Source organism: Pan troglodytes, chromosome 7, assembly GCF_028858775.2.
Source record: "Pan troglodytes isolate AG18354 chromosome 7, NHGRI_mPanTro3-v2.0_pri, whole genome shotgun sequence".
Lineage (NCBI taxonomy): Eukaryota > Metazoa > Chordata > Mammalia > Primates > Hominidae > Pan > Pan troglodytes.
In genome coordinates, this window is record NC_072405.2 from 36,202,294 (window position 1) to 36,216,769 (window position 14,476).

A 14,476-nucleotide genomic window follows, 5' to 3' on the forward strand; every position below is an offset into this window, starting at 1 on the left:
TTATCAAGGTGTACAGAATGTCTGGTTGTCTGCCTTTTTAAATTAGTAGTTATTGATGCTTAAATTTATTAGATCCATTAATTTATTGAAGGCTACAAAATGATACTTTAATTCTGTCAGTTCTTTTTTGATTCATTTCCTTTCCACTACTATTTTGTGACACAGTTATGCCATTTATATACTTTTGTTGTTGTTGTTGAGACAGGGTCTCACTGTCGCTCAGGCTAGAGTGCAGTGGCATGATCCTGGCTCACTGCAGCCTCCATCTCCTGGGTTCAAGCAATTCTCGTGCCTCAGTCTCTGGAGTAGCTGGAACTACAGGCACGTGCCACCACACTTAGCTAATGCTTCAATTTTTTTCCTTGTATTTACTAGTTTTCAAAATAATGAATTAGTTCCAAATCATCCTCCAAAGGAGATCACTTAGGTTTTAAAAATGGCATCATTTTGAATACATGGATTTCAATAGATTTGATGGATTTTAATTCATTGCAACTCTCATCCTCACTGACATTCGCTGTAATGTGTTTGGCCATGGGAACCTTTCCAAGCTGGCCCCTGATCTTGTTCACATGGCCTTCATAGTTTTTCATAGCTTCCTTTTTTAACTCATATGACAACATGTTCCAGGCTCATCATGTGCATTTTTCACTGCAGACTTGGTATCAGCCATTTCTTCAAGAAGCCCTCATGTCTTTCTTTTGAAAGCAGAAAATGGTATTCCAAGATCATAATCTGAGTGCTAGGGATAATCATTACTTGAGGTGTGGTCACTGTTTCTAGGCCTGTTTTTTAAATTGATTTTTAACCAATTACCTAGTTTTAACCACACGTTCACCTCCACTTCCAAAAGTAGCTCCTGCCACTGAGTTCTAAGCTTTTTGGGAATCCTGTGGCCTTCCTGCTTCCTGCTTAACACTCAGCCTTCTCTTGTCTGCTAAGTCGTTCACTGCTGTGCATCAGCTTTCCAGTTTCAAAAAGGCTGTTGGGCCGGGCACGGTGGCTCAGGCCTGTGATCCCAGCCCTTTGGGAGGCTGAGGTGAGAAACTCAGTTGAGCCCAGAATTTTGAAAGCAGCCTGAGTAACATAACAAGACTCCTTCTCTACAAAAAATTAAAAAATTAGCCAGGACTGGTGGTACATGCCTGTAGTCCCAGCTACTCAGGAGGCTGAGGTGGGAGGATTGCTTGAGTCTGGGAGGTTGAGTTGGCAGTGAGCTATGATCGCACCACTGCACTCCAGCCTGGGCAACAGAACTAGACCTGGTCTCTAAAAAGAAAAAAAAAAGTTTACTTTTGTCTCTGCTTCTGATAGCCCATTGTTGTAGGTTTATGTCCATAAGAGACAAAATTGTTTTATTCTTGTTTTACTAAGGTCTTAGGAGGGAGTGAAAGAAGGTATTTATGTCCAATCTACAATTTTTAGCTTTGAAAGTCTCTCATTTATCTTTGTATTCCTGGTATACTTATAGGTTTTGTTAGTCCATAGTAAATATTTTTGAAATGTAAAGAGAGAGTGTATCAAGAGGGTTACCCTCTCTTGGCCTTGCTTGTGACAAGATGGGTCAGACCAGGAGATGCTGGGATAAGCTGTTCCAAGACACATTTCTTTTCACTTCTGACTTCGCCTTGCATATTCCCTGGCAATCACTTTGTCACTTAGGTCTGAGATCCCAAGGCTATGCTCCCATGAAGAGCTGTAGATTCAGCAGGTGTCTGGCTGATCTGGGCTTTCTGACTCCGTTCTTGGTTATTAACCTTGCTATGGACTGACTAGTTGCCAAAACTACACCCAGAGCTCTGGTTCCCAGGTGAAGTTAACAGTCAGGTGTCAGCTGCAACAGAAACCCTCACAGCTGATCCAGCCCTGAACGTGCTGACTGCTGAGGCCTGTGGGCCTTCTCAAACGGAAGAAAACCTTAGGAAATGACCGTTCCCATCCGTCTGTGAATATCAGACATGGAATAGCAGCAACCCAGATCTCCTTTTGGCTTGATGGAATCTGACTTCCTACTCCCCACTCTAAAGTCCAGAGGAGAAGACTTTGCCAGAATTATAATTTATCAAAACATGTTCTATTCTAAAGGGAAAGGGGACATTGACAGTATTTGTGTGGAAAACATTTTGCTTTGCATCACTGATTCTTCATATTCCAGATAATTTGTGGGGTGAGTGAGTTACTTGATTTTTCTTGTAAAGGGAAAAAAATAAAAACTCTTATAGTTCTCTAGAGGAGCAGCATAAATTAAAACTGGAAAACGAGGCAGCAGTGATACATTCCATTTACCTTCAGCAAACACTGCACAGGGGACGCCTTGGCTGCAGAATCTGCAATGCCAGAAATCAGCGCCGACTCTTTTCAGATGTGACATATTTTCCACAGAACTTGATTCTCATCTTTGCTATGACTGCCTGTGGCCACTCAGTTACTAGAAGCCTACCAAGGCAGTTCTTTGCTAAGTGGCTCTGGCAAGGTCTTTGCTAGCATTTAATCACAGTGAGAAAACTCCAGAGACTTTATTAGCTGTATAAAGAATTATAGAGATATTAGCTTAAGTTGGATGAAGTCCAGAGCAGCTGTACTGCTCTTCAAGTACCAGAGAATTTCTAAGAGATATATTATGCTAACAGAAAAGTATCCTGGGATTTTAATCCTAAATTATGTTAATACTGAACATAGGTATTCTTTATTTTACAAAGTAGCTGTATTCCTGAAAACTGTTGTGTTAATCTGGCTTCTAATACCCAATCCTACTTCCCCATTCATATGTTTTGAAAGTGCTTAATCTTCATTTATGGCTAAATGTCAATGTATATATATACTTTTTTGTTTTTTAATTTTTTCTTTTCAGAGATAAGTTCTCACTCTGTCACCCAGTCTGAAGTGCAGTGGTACGACTGTAGCTCACTGCAGCCTTCAACTCCTGGGCTCAAGCAATCCTCCCACCTCAGCTTCTCAAGTAGCTAGGACCACAAGTGTGCACCACCATGCCCAGCTTTCCCAGCTAATTTTTAAAATTTTTTTGTAGAGACGGGGTCTCACTATGTTGCCCAGGCTGGTCTCAAACTCCCAGGCTCAAGTGATCCTCCCAACTTGGCCTCCCAAAGTGGTGGGATTATAGGTGTGAGCCATTGCACCCAACCTCAACGTATGTACCTTTTTTTTTTTTTTTTTTTTTGAGACAGGGTCTCACTCTCTTACCTAGGCTGGAGTGCAGTGGCATGATTACGGCTCACTGCAGCCTTGACCAGCCAGGCTCAAACAATTCTTCCTCTTCTGCCTCCAAAGTAGCTGGGGCTACAGGCACACACCACCATGCCTGGATAATTTATATATGCATATTTTTTTGTAGAGACAGGGTTTTGCCATGTTGCCCGGACTGATCTTAAACTCCTGGGCTCAAGTTATCTGCCCTTGTCAGCCTCCCAAAGTGTTGAGATTACAGGCATGAGCCACCACACCTGGCTGACTCAATGTACGTACTTTTACTTTCAATTCTACTTCTCCAAGTTTCTTTGACAAGTACTTAAATATAAAAAGAGTAAATATACTAGTATAGCTATCTATTTAAAGGAATGTTTATTAAATATTTTGGTAATGAGTATTTGATTATTTTGATTTTTATATATTAATAGGAATTAAGTCTCTGCTTCATCCAAAATGTGCAGTCTGGCTCACTTAACCTGGCTTAACTTTCCAAAATATATTTGCTTGTAATTAATACATGCTGCCACTAGGTGGTGGTGGTGCTTTGGCCACTGAATGAGATTAGTATGCTCTTGCAAAATAATACATAGGGCCTGGTGTGGCGGCTCATGAATGTAATGCCAGCACTTTGGGAGGCCGAGGTGGGTGGATCACCTGAGGTCAGGAGTTCAAGACCAGCCTGGCCAACATGGTGAAACCCCGTCTCTATTAAAAATTCAAAATTAGCCGGGTGTGGTGGGTGCGTGCCTGTAATCCCAGCTACTGGGGAGGCTGAGGCAGGAGAATTGCTTGAACCTGGGAGGTGGAGGTAGCAGTGAGCCAAGATAGTGCCACTGAACTCCAGCCTGGGCGACAAGAGCGAAAACTCCGTCTAAAAAAAACAAAAACAAAATCATATCTAAAAATACTTCACTGTTGAAATAAGTACAATCAGTATATTTTCCATTAATCATTCAATATGATCATTTCAAATTAATTTAATTCTCAACTTATTTCAATGCTTAATTAGCTTATATCAGTGTTTCTTAAAGTAAATTTTGTAGAGCACTAGTTCCCCACACAGTACTTTCCTATGCCGCATAAGAAATTACCACAATCTTAGCAGCTTAAAAACAACAAACATTTACATTTCCACTTCCAGAATGGCCACATGAGGTGCTCCACAGTCTCCAGCAAAGCCAGCATAACTGGTGAAAAACGTATTTCAAACCTCAGTATTTAAAGTCTCTGGAAATTGTCCTAAGAGTATATAGCAAATAAATAAACATTTATTCAAGAAAATGGAGTAAAATTTGGTAAGAACATTGAGAGTCCATGGCATTTGAACCATAACTCCTTCCTTACCCAGGGTTGACTGTGGCAGAAACTCCAGCCTAGGCAGGTAAAGCCAAGAACACAAGGCTCCCTCTCCCCTCGGCTCCCACTTTCGGGTATGGTATGTTCCTGGGAGGGGCAGGCCACAGAATTTTTCATCAGCTGTGTGTTGTAAATTCCAGGGCTAAATTCCAGGTGAGTCCAGCCAAGAGGCCTGATGTTCTCTTCTTCCACCCAGCCCCCACTGGCAGGTGAAGGTTCTTCACCAGGCACATCACACTGAGAACAGAGAGGCTGTGCTCATCCTTATTTGCAGGGTGGAGGCTCCACACTCAGAGGGATGGATGATGCCATCCTTTACTATCACTAAGTGTGGAGTGGGGGATAACAAAACGGGTTAATATGGGAGGTGAAAAGGTTTTACATTTCTGCTAAAAGGAGGTCAGTTCTAAATTACTTTTATTGCACACTGCTATAAGATCCATGAAGCTGACTTCTACAGTAATGATTGCTTACACATGTTGAAAGCTTGGTGCAACAGATAGGGTGCTAGACTAGAGGTTGGATATCTTTTACCTTAATTTTGTCATTTACCAGCTGTGTGACTTGAGACAATTTACCTAACCTCCGGTGGGTCATTTTTTTCATTACATAACAGGGATAATAATGACTGCCTTAATGATCTCACCGAACAAATATGCAAACCAAATCAGGTAACTTGTAAAGCTGTCTTAAATTGATTACCCTATATGAATGTAAGGGTTTATTTTTATTGTTGATGATGACAATGTAGATGGTTAATCACTAATTAAAAATAATTGGCTTAAAGAAGCATAGTTATCCAATTAACTTATCCTTGATTGATTAAACAGGTTTAAACCCAGTTCTTGTGGTTGTTCATTACCATGGACATAGAACGATCAGTTATATACTAGGATGGTTGTTCTTCACCTTCAGCATGTTTCAGAATCACCTAAAGAGCTTGTTGAAATGCAGACTTCAGGAACCCCTCCCCAGAGTTTCTGATTCAGAAAGTCTGGATCGGGGTCTGAAATTGTGCATATCTAACAAGTTCCCAGGAGACACAGATGCTGTTAGTCTAGAGACCACAATTTGAGAACTACTGTCTTAGGTGGACAGGACATTTTCAGTCTTGTTACAAATTGCTATAAGGGCCCTGAAAAAAAATTCCAGGTAATAAGAAAACATTTTTTAAAAAAGGCACCTGCCCTAGCCTGGGAACTGCTAGAAATCTGCAAGAAGGAAGGAACATTGGAGCTGAAATCTGGCAGAAAAGTGGTAGTTAATCAACATAGCAGGGTGGCAGAAGAGAAGAACTGCTAGACCAAAAGAAGAATGGGTCGAAGGCTCTGGGGCTGGATGGAGTGTGATGCTCAATGCTTCTGAGGAAATGGAAGGCCAGCATGCTAGGGTGAAGGGGAACACAGTGGAGGCACCGGTGAGGCCAGAGTGAGAAGGAGGAGACCAGCCCTAAAGACTCTGAATTTCATCCTGAGAGCAATGGGAATTTGCTGAAAAGTTTTCAGCAAAAGAATGTAATGACCTAATTTGTGTTTTTAAAAGTCCTTTCTGGCTGCTACATGGAACATTGGCTAAAAGTAGGCAAGGGTAGAAATGATGAGACTAGCTAGGAAGGTACAGAAGTCCAAGAGAGCTGGTATCAAGGGCTGGCTGAGAAAGTCTAAGTGAGGTGGGGAGCTGCGAATGGGAAGAGTGAGGCACTCCCTGGAGTGGCGAGAGAGGGAGCTGCCACCTCCCAGCTGGGTGAGGTGCAACGTTCGCTGAGCTGGAGGGTGGAGGACCACAGTGTGATGGTAGGGATGGGTGGAGGGACATCCTGATTTCACTGGGGACTTACTGTATTTTAATTTTTTAACTCACAGTAGAATTCAGGATTTTTTTTTTTTTTTTTTTTGAGGCAGACTCTTGCTCTGTCGCCTGGGCTGGAGTACAGTGGCTGATCTTGGCTCACTGTAACCTCTGCCTCCCAGGTGCAAAGAATTCTTTTGCCTCAGTGATCCAAACAGCTAGGAGTACAGGCATGAGCCTGCCCAGCTAATTTTTGTATTTTTAGTAGAGACGAGGTTTTTCCATGCTGGCCAGGCTGGTCTCGAACTCCTGACCTCAGGTGATCCACCCGCCTCGGCCTCCCAAAGTGCTGGGATTACAGGCATCAGCCACTGCGCCCGGCCAGAACTCAGAATTTTTTTTTTTTTAATTTGGAGAATATACATTTCTAAGAATTTTGAACAATTGTGCATACATAATCACTACTGCTATTAGGACACATGATAATTTCATCTTCCAAAAACTTCCCCAGGTCGTCCTTGGTAGTCAAATCTTCTCCTTACTCCTAAAACCTGGCAACACTGGTATCATCTTGGCCTCTATACTCTTGCCTTTTCAAGAACGTCCCAATGTGGAATCATACAGTGGGTAATCCTTGGGGCCTGGCTTCTCTCACTTAGCACAGCATATTTGAGATTCATCTGTGCTCTTGCATGTGTCAATAGTTCATTTCTTTTCATTCCTAAGCAGTAGTGTGTCATTTGGGTGTACCCCTTTGTTTTGGCATTTATGAATAACACTGCTATAAAGTTTCATGGACAGGCTTTTATGTGAACAGAGATTTTCATTCCTCTAGGGTAAATGCCTAGAGTTGGGGTGCTGGCTCATATAAGCTTATGTTTAACTATATTTCATATTTTATCTTATTTATTTATTATTTATTTACTTTATATATTTTTTAATCTTTTAATTTTTTTTTGAGACAGAGTCTCACTCTGTCACCCAGGCTGGAGTACAGTGGCTCGATCTCAGTTCACTGCAACCTCTGCCTCCTGGGTTAAAGCAATTCTCATGTCTCAGCCTCCTGAGTAGCTGGGAATACAGGCGCATGCCACCACGCTTGGCTAATTTTGGTATTTTCAGTAGATATGGGTTTTGCCATGTTGATCAGGCTGGTCTCGAACTCCTGGCCTCAAGTAATTCACCTGCCTCAGCCTCCCAAAGTGCTGGAATTAACAGGTGTGAGCTACCACGCCAGGACTATCTTATTTTTTTTAGAGACAGGGTCTCAGTCATCTCACCCAGGTTAGAGTGCGGTGGTGTAGTCATAGCTCACTGCAGCCTTGAACTCCTAGGCTCAAAGGATCCACCCAACTGAGCCTCCCAAGTAGCTGGAGTCCTGGGCGCATGCCACCATGCATGGCTAATTTTTATTCTTATTTTTTTGTAGAGGTAGGGTTTCACTCTGTTGCCCAGGCTGGTCTCAAACCCCTGGCTTCAAGTGATCCTTCTGCCTTGGCCTCCCAAAGTGCTGGGATTGCAGGTGTGAGCCACCTCACCTGGCCTTTTTATAAAAAACAGCTCAACTATTTTCCAAAATGGCTAAGCCATTTCACATTCCCCCCAGCAGAGTATGAGAGTTCCAGTTGCTATGTACCTGCATCATAATTGGTATTGCCAGGTTTGGGTTTTGTGTGTGTGTGTGGAAATTTTGACCCTCCTCACGGGTGTGCAGTGGTGTGGTTTGACAGTGTGCAGTATCTTTTCATGCACTTATTTGATATACGTGTATCTTCTTTGCTGAACTGTCTTCTCAAATGTTTTGCCTAGTTTTTCACTGGGTTGTTTCCTTATGAGTGAGCTGGCCAGATTGCATTTGAGAGGCCTTTGTGATATCTGGGTGATAATGGAGGCCCTTGGAGACACATGCTTGGATGTTCAGAGATGTCCCATCTGGAGATGCTCACTTGCAAGTCAGTGGCACATAGATGCATGAAATAGTCCAAGGACTGCTGGTAGAACAGAGCTTTGAGGCATTCCAGCACTCAGTGGCCAGAGAGGAAGGTGAGCCTGCGAAGGATGCTGAGGACAGGCAGCAACAGAGGTCAGAGGGAAACCTTAAACATGTGGTTTCAGCAAAGCCACAGATGAGGCTTTACTTCTTTTTTTTTTTTTTTTTTGAGATAGAGTTTTGCTTTTGTCTCCCAGGCTGGAGTGCAATGGCATGATCCCTGCTCACTGCAACCTCTGCCTCCCGGGTTCAAGTGATCCTTCTGCCTCAGCCTCCTGAGTAGCTGGGATTAGAGGCACCCACCACCATGCCTGGCTATTTTTTTAATTTTTAGTAGAGATGTGGTTTCACCATGTTGGCCAGGCTGGTCTTGAACTCCTGACCTCAGGTGATCCACCCGCCTCAGCCTCCCAAAGTGCTGGGATTACAGGCATGAGCTGCTGCACTCAGCCGAGGCTTTGCTTCTTCTACAAACAGAAGAAGGCAGACAACAGAGTTAAATGCTGATCAGATATGATAAAGGCTGCAAAAGACGTGTTTGGTGTACCAAGGAAGATGCCATTGGTAAGCCTAGGACAGTTTCAGTGGCCCTAAATGGGGGGATGGATTGGACCATGCTGAAGAGGGAGTGGGAGTGAGGAAATGGAGTCAGCAGGTCAACTCTTTTTATTTTCTAATTTTAAAAATTAGTTTATTTTTTAGAGACAGGATATTGCTCTATGGCCCATGCTGGAGGGCAGTGGCGTGATCATAGTTCACTGCAGCCTCAAACTCCTGGGCTCAAGTGATCCTCCCATCTCAGCCTCCTGAGTAGCTGGGACTGCAGGTGCACTCCACCATGCCCAGCTAATTTTAAAAATATTTTTCGTAGAGACGAAAAATATTCGTCGCTATGTTGCCCAGGCTCAAGTGATGCTCCTGTCTCGGCCTCCCAAAGTGCTGGGATTACAGGCCGGAGCCACAGTGCCCGATCCAGATAATCTCTTTTGAGATGTGGCTTTAAAGAGGAGATAGATAGATTAGTAAATGGAAGAGTAGGATCAAGGAAATCGCATTCTTAGGCTTTGCTGAAATTTGAGAATTTCTACATTAAGACATGACTCTTCATTTACTCATGAACTCAACATTTGAGGTCCTGCTATGTGCCAAGTACTATGCTCCTTGCTGAGGAAAGAAAGCTGAATACAATGGAGGCCCCAGATGACAGGCCACTAACTATGTAGACGGCAGCCCCGTCTATCAACTTGAGCAGAACAGACAGTTCTGTTCATGGCATTAAGATACAAGAGTGTTCTTACTGGTAACATCTTTCTGTAGAAATTGTGAATTTTGTCTTAGGCTCCATAGGTTTCGAGGTTATAAAATACCAGATCTGGGAGGGAACTGAGAGACCATCTCATTCAAAGGTAGGAATTTGAGTCCCAGAGAGGCTTAGCAGCTTGCCCAAGGATGCACATCTCCTAAGTGGCAGATTCAGGGACAGAGCCCTTATCTTCTGCTTCCCAGTTCAGGGAATTTTCCACTACTCCATGCCAGATGATACACGTAAGTGTCACTTTCTGCATTTCTAAATTCATATAGCTTAACCATTCCTTTAAGTGGTAATGTTAATGAATTCCATGAGTTAGTGCTTATTTTCCACATTCTGCCAATTAGTTGTGGGTTGGAGGTGATCCATTCCAAGGCCCTGGATTATTAAGTGCAGTGTCAGCTGTTTTTTGAAGGTAATTCATTCCAAAGCTTGGACCAATTACACCTAGCAGAATTGAGAGTAGGTTGAATTTGCCTCTAAATGTCTTTGAATTGAAAATCAATAGTCCTGTCTGCTCCCCCCATAGCATGGCTACAGGGAGCAACTGGGGCATGCGGGAGGTGGTGTCTCCACACACTGGGGAGGTGGGTATCCTGAGGGGGCGCAGGGGTCAGGCTCAAAGCAGTCCCCCTCTTACCTGGTGGATAACAGGCTGGAGCAGTCTATTTTGGGAGTTGGCCTTTTTGTGCTATTCCATCTAGAAACAATAGTAAGAAGAATTTATGATTATTTCTAACCTTCCCTCCCTCCATCATTCTCCCAGCCCTGAGCAATCTGGATTGGACTCCTACCATCTGGGAAATATCAATTTCACTTGGAAACCAGGAGCATCTCCTACCTCATCTAGAACTAGTTACCTCCCCAGCCAGCAGCATGTCAAGGAGAAACAGAAAAAGTATAGATTATCTATCGTACAAAACAGCCATTTTCATGCCCACGGCTTCTGGTGATCAGATTAATCTTTGGTGGCCTCTGCCATCCAACCTAATCATTTGAGGAGGCAAAGGCTTGTCCTGCACCGATCTGTCTAGCAGTGTGGCTGTGGGCAAGTGATGGCATCATTAAATATTACAGCTGGAAACTGTAGGGGAGGAAAAAATAATTTCCCCTCTCTACTCCTCTAAGTTCTTGGCTGGAACCCCTGTAACAAAAGAGAGATTAGTAAGAGAAAAATGAAGAGAAGTTTATTAACATACATATCTCATATGTGCATGGGAGAAAACTCAGGGAAAGCGTAACTCTCAAAGAGGTAACTTAGAACTCCTGTTTATATGGCATCTTTAACAAAGAATAATACATTTTTAGAAAAGTGACAAGGGCCAGGTGTGGTGGCTCACGCCTGTAATCCCACCATTTTGGGAAGCTGAGGCAGGCAGATCATCTGAGTCGGAAGTTCGAGACCAGCCTGGCCAACATGGTGAATCCCCGTCTCTACTAAAAATACAAAAATTAGCTGGGTGTGGTGGTGCCCGCCTGTAATCCCAGCTACTTGGGAGGCTGAGGCAGGAGGATCGCTTGAACCTGGGATATGGAGGTTGCAGTGAGCCAAGATCCCACCATTCCACTCCAGCCTGGGTGACAGAGCGAAACTTCATCTAAAAAAAAAGAGAAGTGACAAGACAAAGGAGAAGGATCCTGAGTCTCTAGGGGTGGCAAATTGCCTCAAGTCAAATATAGATGCAGGCTAGTTAATAAAGTTTGTTATGTGGATTCCCCTCGTGTGGTCTTCAGGCTGTTAAGAGTCAAAAGTCATCTCCAGGGATCAACTTAGTCCTTCCTGGTGGAGCAGGGAGGAGGGGCACCTTTGCAAATTTGTGTCCTGCTTTTAGGCATAGCGGCGAGGGCACAGAGCTTTCCTTGTATTTGCTTCCTCTCAATTGCCTTCAGCTCAAAATAATTCTTATGTCAAAGTGGTATATTTTGGAGTGCTGTATTCTGCTACCCTTTGAGAGGCTTTCCAAGCTCACATATTTAGATATTACCAACAAGGAAACCAGGCTTAGGGAAATGAAATATCTCATGCTCTATACATTTGTGGTGGTGCCTGCCTGCTCTCTCTGCTTTCAGTTTCTTCACCCGCAAAAAGGGAGATTGAGCACTTCTAATATCCTTTCCACCTCTCGCATTCAATGCCCTGAAAGTCCCTTTGAGCCTTGCTACTCAACACGTGGGTGTGGACAGCAGCCTTGCAGCATCGCTGAGAGCTTATTAGGAATGCAGAATTTTGTGCCCCACCCCAGACCAGCTGAATGAGGATCTGCATTTCAACAATGTGCATATAAGATTTAGAAGACTCATATAAGCACAACTCATATAAGTCGGCTTTAGAAATGCAGTTGCTCTTGGCCCTAAACATCCTGTATTTTTTTCCCCTAAAGCTTACAGTTGTCTTTCTCTCATCAGCCTGCAGAGGTCAGGAGAGAGCCGATGGCGGTCTTCATGAAGAGGAAGGAGGGAAGGACACAGCTTTTTTTACCCCCCGGCTTAATTTACTCCGTATTCGGCTTAGCTTACTCCCTATTCTACCCTCCGTTCTTCAAGTTCCCTTAAGCTCGTTGGCCTGTTACCCAGTAAAACTACAAGGAAATGGTCTGTGTGGTGAATTTTGAAGCTGTCCACAGTACAGATACTCCAGTGTCTGCCCTTCCAGAAAAGAGCTGGACCTAAGGGGTCCTCCTGTCTCACGTGCAGACTCCCAGGGCGGGATTAAAAATGCAAAAATCCCATGTTTCCTTGCAAATCCATGTGAATCTGTGGCTGATATTATTATACCACTCTATGTGATGTAATGAAGCATAATTTATTTTGGTTCTATAATGTATTTATTTATCAAGGCATTTGTATTCTATTTTATTGTTGATCAATTTCCTATAATTTAAAATTCTAATGACCACCTCTCCAATAAACCAAAGGCCAATGTCTTCCATGTTGTTATACAAATGATATTCTTTGTATAATGCTTTAGAGTTTATAAAACACTATTTCACTTTTTAAAAAATCTTCATAACATAAGATACATTGAATACCTCCATTTATGATGATGATGCTGCAGCCCAAGGTTTATCCAGTAGGTTGTAGAACTAAGACTTGAATCTAGGTCTTCTAATTCTATATTCCATAAATCTTTCTATTTTACTAAATGGCCTCCACTAATTATAATAAAGTTTCCACTCAATGAATGACATCAAGGTGTAGTTACCCACCGCTGAGATGTTTTATTTGGGGATTTAACATTTTTATCTGATAATATTTTTTCCAGCAGTGCAATTTACCAGCAATAACTCATTAGATATTATAATTTCCAAAGAAGATTTCCCTTTGTCTGTGATTAGAAAGAGGCTACTGGGAAAAAATGAACTTTAAAAGTAATAATCCAAAATACCACAGGATAGGGACATTTCCCTAGAATACAAAGTCAACACTCCCTTCCCTCTGTCCATCCCTGTAATGCCTAGCCCCCATCCCACCATATAAATTCTCTTTTCTGTCTCTCTAGTACAGAAAAGAGAGGATGTTTCTTTCTCCTTTTGGATCTTCCTTCTTTCTCAAACATTAAATACCTAGTGTCTCAATTGTTTTGGGCTGCCATAACAAGCTACCAGAGACTGGGTGGTTTATCAACAATGGAAATTTATTTCTCACAGGTCTGGGGGCTGGGAAGTACAAGATCAAGGTGCTGGCAGATTCATTGTCTGGTGAGGGCCACTTCCTGGCTCATAAATGGTGCTTGCTTACTGTGTCCTCACATGACAGAAGAGGGGAGGGCAATCTCCTGGATCTCAAGATTTAGATGTTCTATTTATTGAATGTATGCTAGAGCTTACCTTTTAAAGCATCTGATCCTAGTGTTTTCTTTGTGGGAAGATTTTTAATTACAGAGTCTATTTCCTTATGTGTTATTGCACTATTCAAGTTTTTTTCCTTGATTCTGTCTTGATATTTAAAATATATTTGTAGTTTAAATTTTCCCAACAAATACATTGGCATAAAGTTATATATATATATATATATATATATATATATATATATGGAAATGTCCCTATCTTGTGGTATTTTGGATTATTACTTTTAAAGTTCATTTTTTCCCAGTAGCCTCTTTCTAATCACAGACAGAGGGAAATCTTCTTTGGAAATTATAATATATTTTATATATATATATATATATATATATATTTTTTTTTTTTTTTTTTTTTTTTTTTAAGACAGATTTTCACTCTTGTCCCCCAGGCTGGAGTGCAGTGGCGTGATCTCGGCTCATTGCAACCTCTGCCTCCTGGGTTCAAGCAATTCTCCTGCCTCAGCCTCCTGAGTGGCTGGGATTACAGGCACGCACCACCACGCCCAACTAATTTTTGTATTTTTAGTAGAGACAGGGTTTCACCATGTTGGCCAGGCTGGTCTTGAACTACTGACCTCAAGTGATCTGCCCACCTTGGCCTCCCAAAAAGTTATTTACAATACTATCTTAATTTTCTTTTTCTTCTCTGCAGTGCCTCTACTTTGTCCTCATTTATATTCCTACTGCTTTTAATTTGTGTCTTCTGTTTTTCTTTTTTGATCAGTTTTGCTTCAGGTCTGTCAATATCATTAGTCTTTTTAAAGTTCCAACTTTTAGCTTTGTTCATCCATGCTTCTGCCTGTTGTATGGATATGGCACAATTTGTCTGTTCATTCACCTGCTGGTGGATGTTTACGTTGTCCCATTCTTGTTTATTACAGCTTTATCTGAACATTTGTTTGCAAGTCTTTGCGTGAACACCTGCTTTTATTTCTCTTGGGTAAATACCTAGTATTGCAATGGCCGAGCTGTATGGTAGGTATAT

The 14,476-nt window shown here is 42.3% G+C and overlaps 1 protein-coding gene across 1 annotated transcript in view; it reads left to right on the forward strand.

Moving 5' to 3' along the window:
• The window catches only part of ESCO2 (establishment of sister chromatid cohesion N-acetyltransferase 2), a 90,990-nt gene extending 78,750 nt beyond the window's left edge, over nt 1–12,240 (forward strand). Inside the window, exon 14 of the transcript XR_010159463.1 lies at nt 12,057–12,240. The gene's annotated coding sequence lies outside the window, so the exon portion shown is untranslated. The remainder of the gene's footprint in view (nt 1–12,056) is intronic.
• Nucleotides 12,241–14,476: the final 2,236 nt, after the last annotated feature.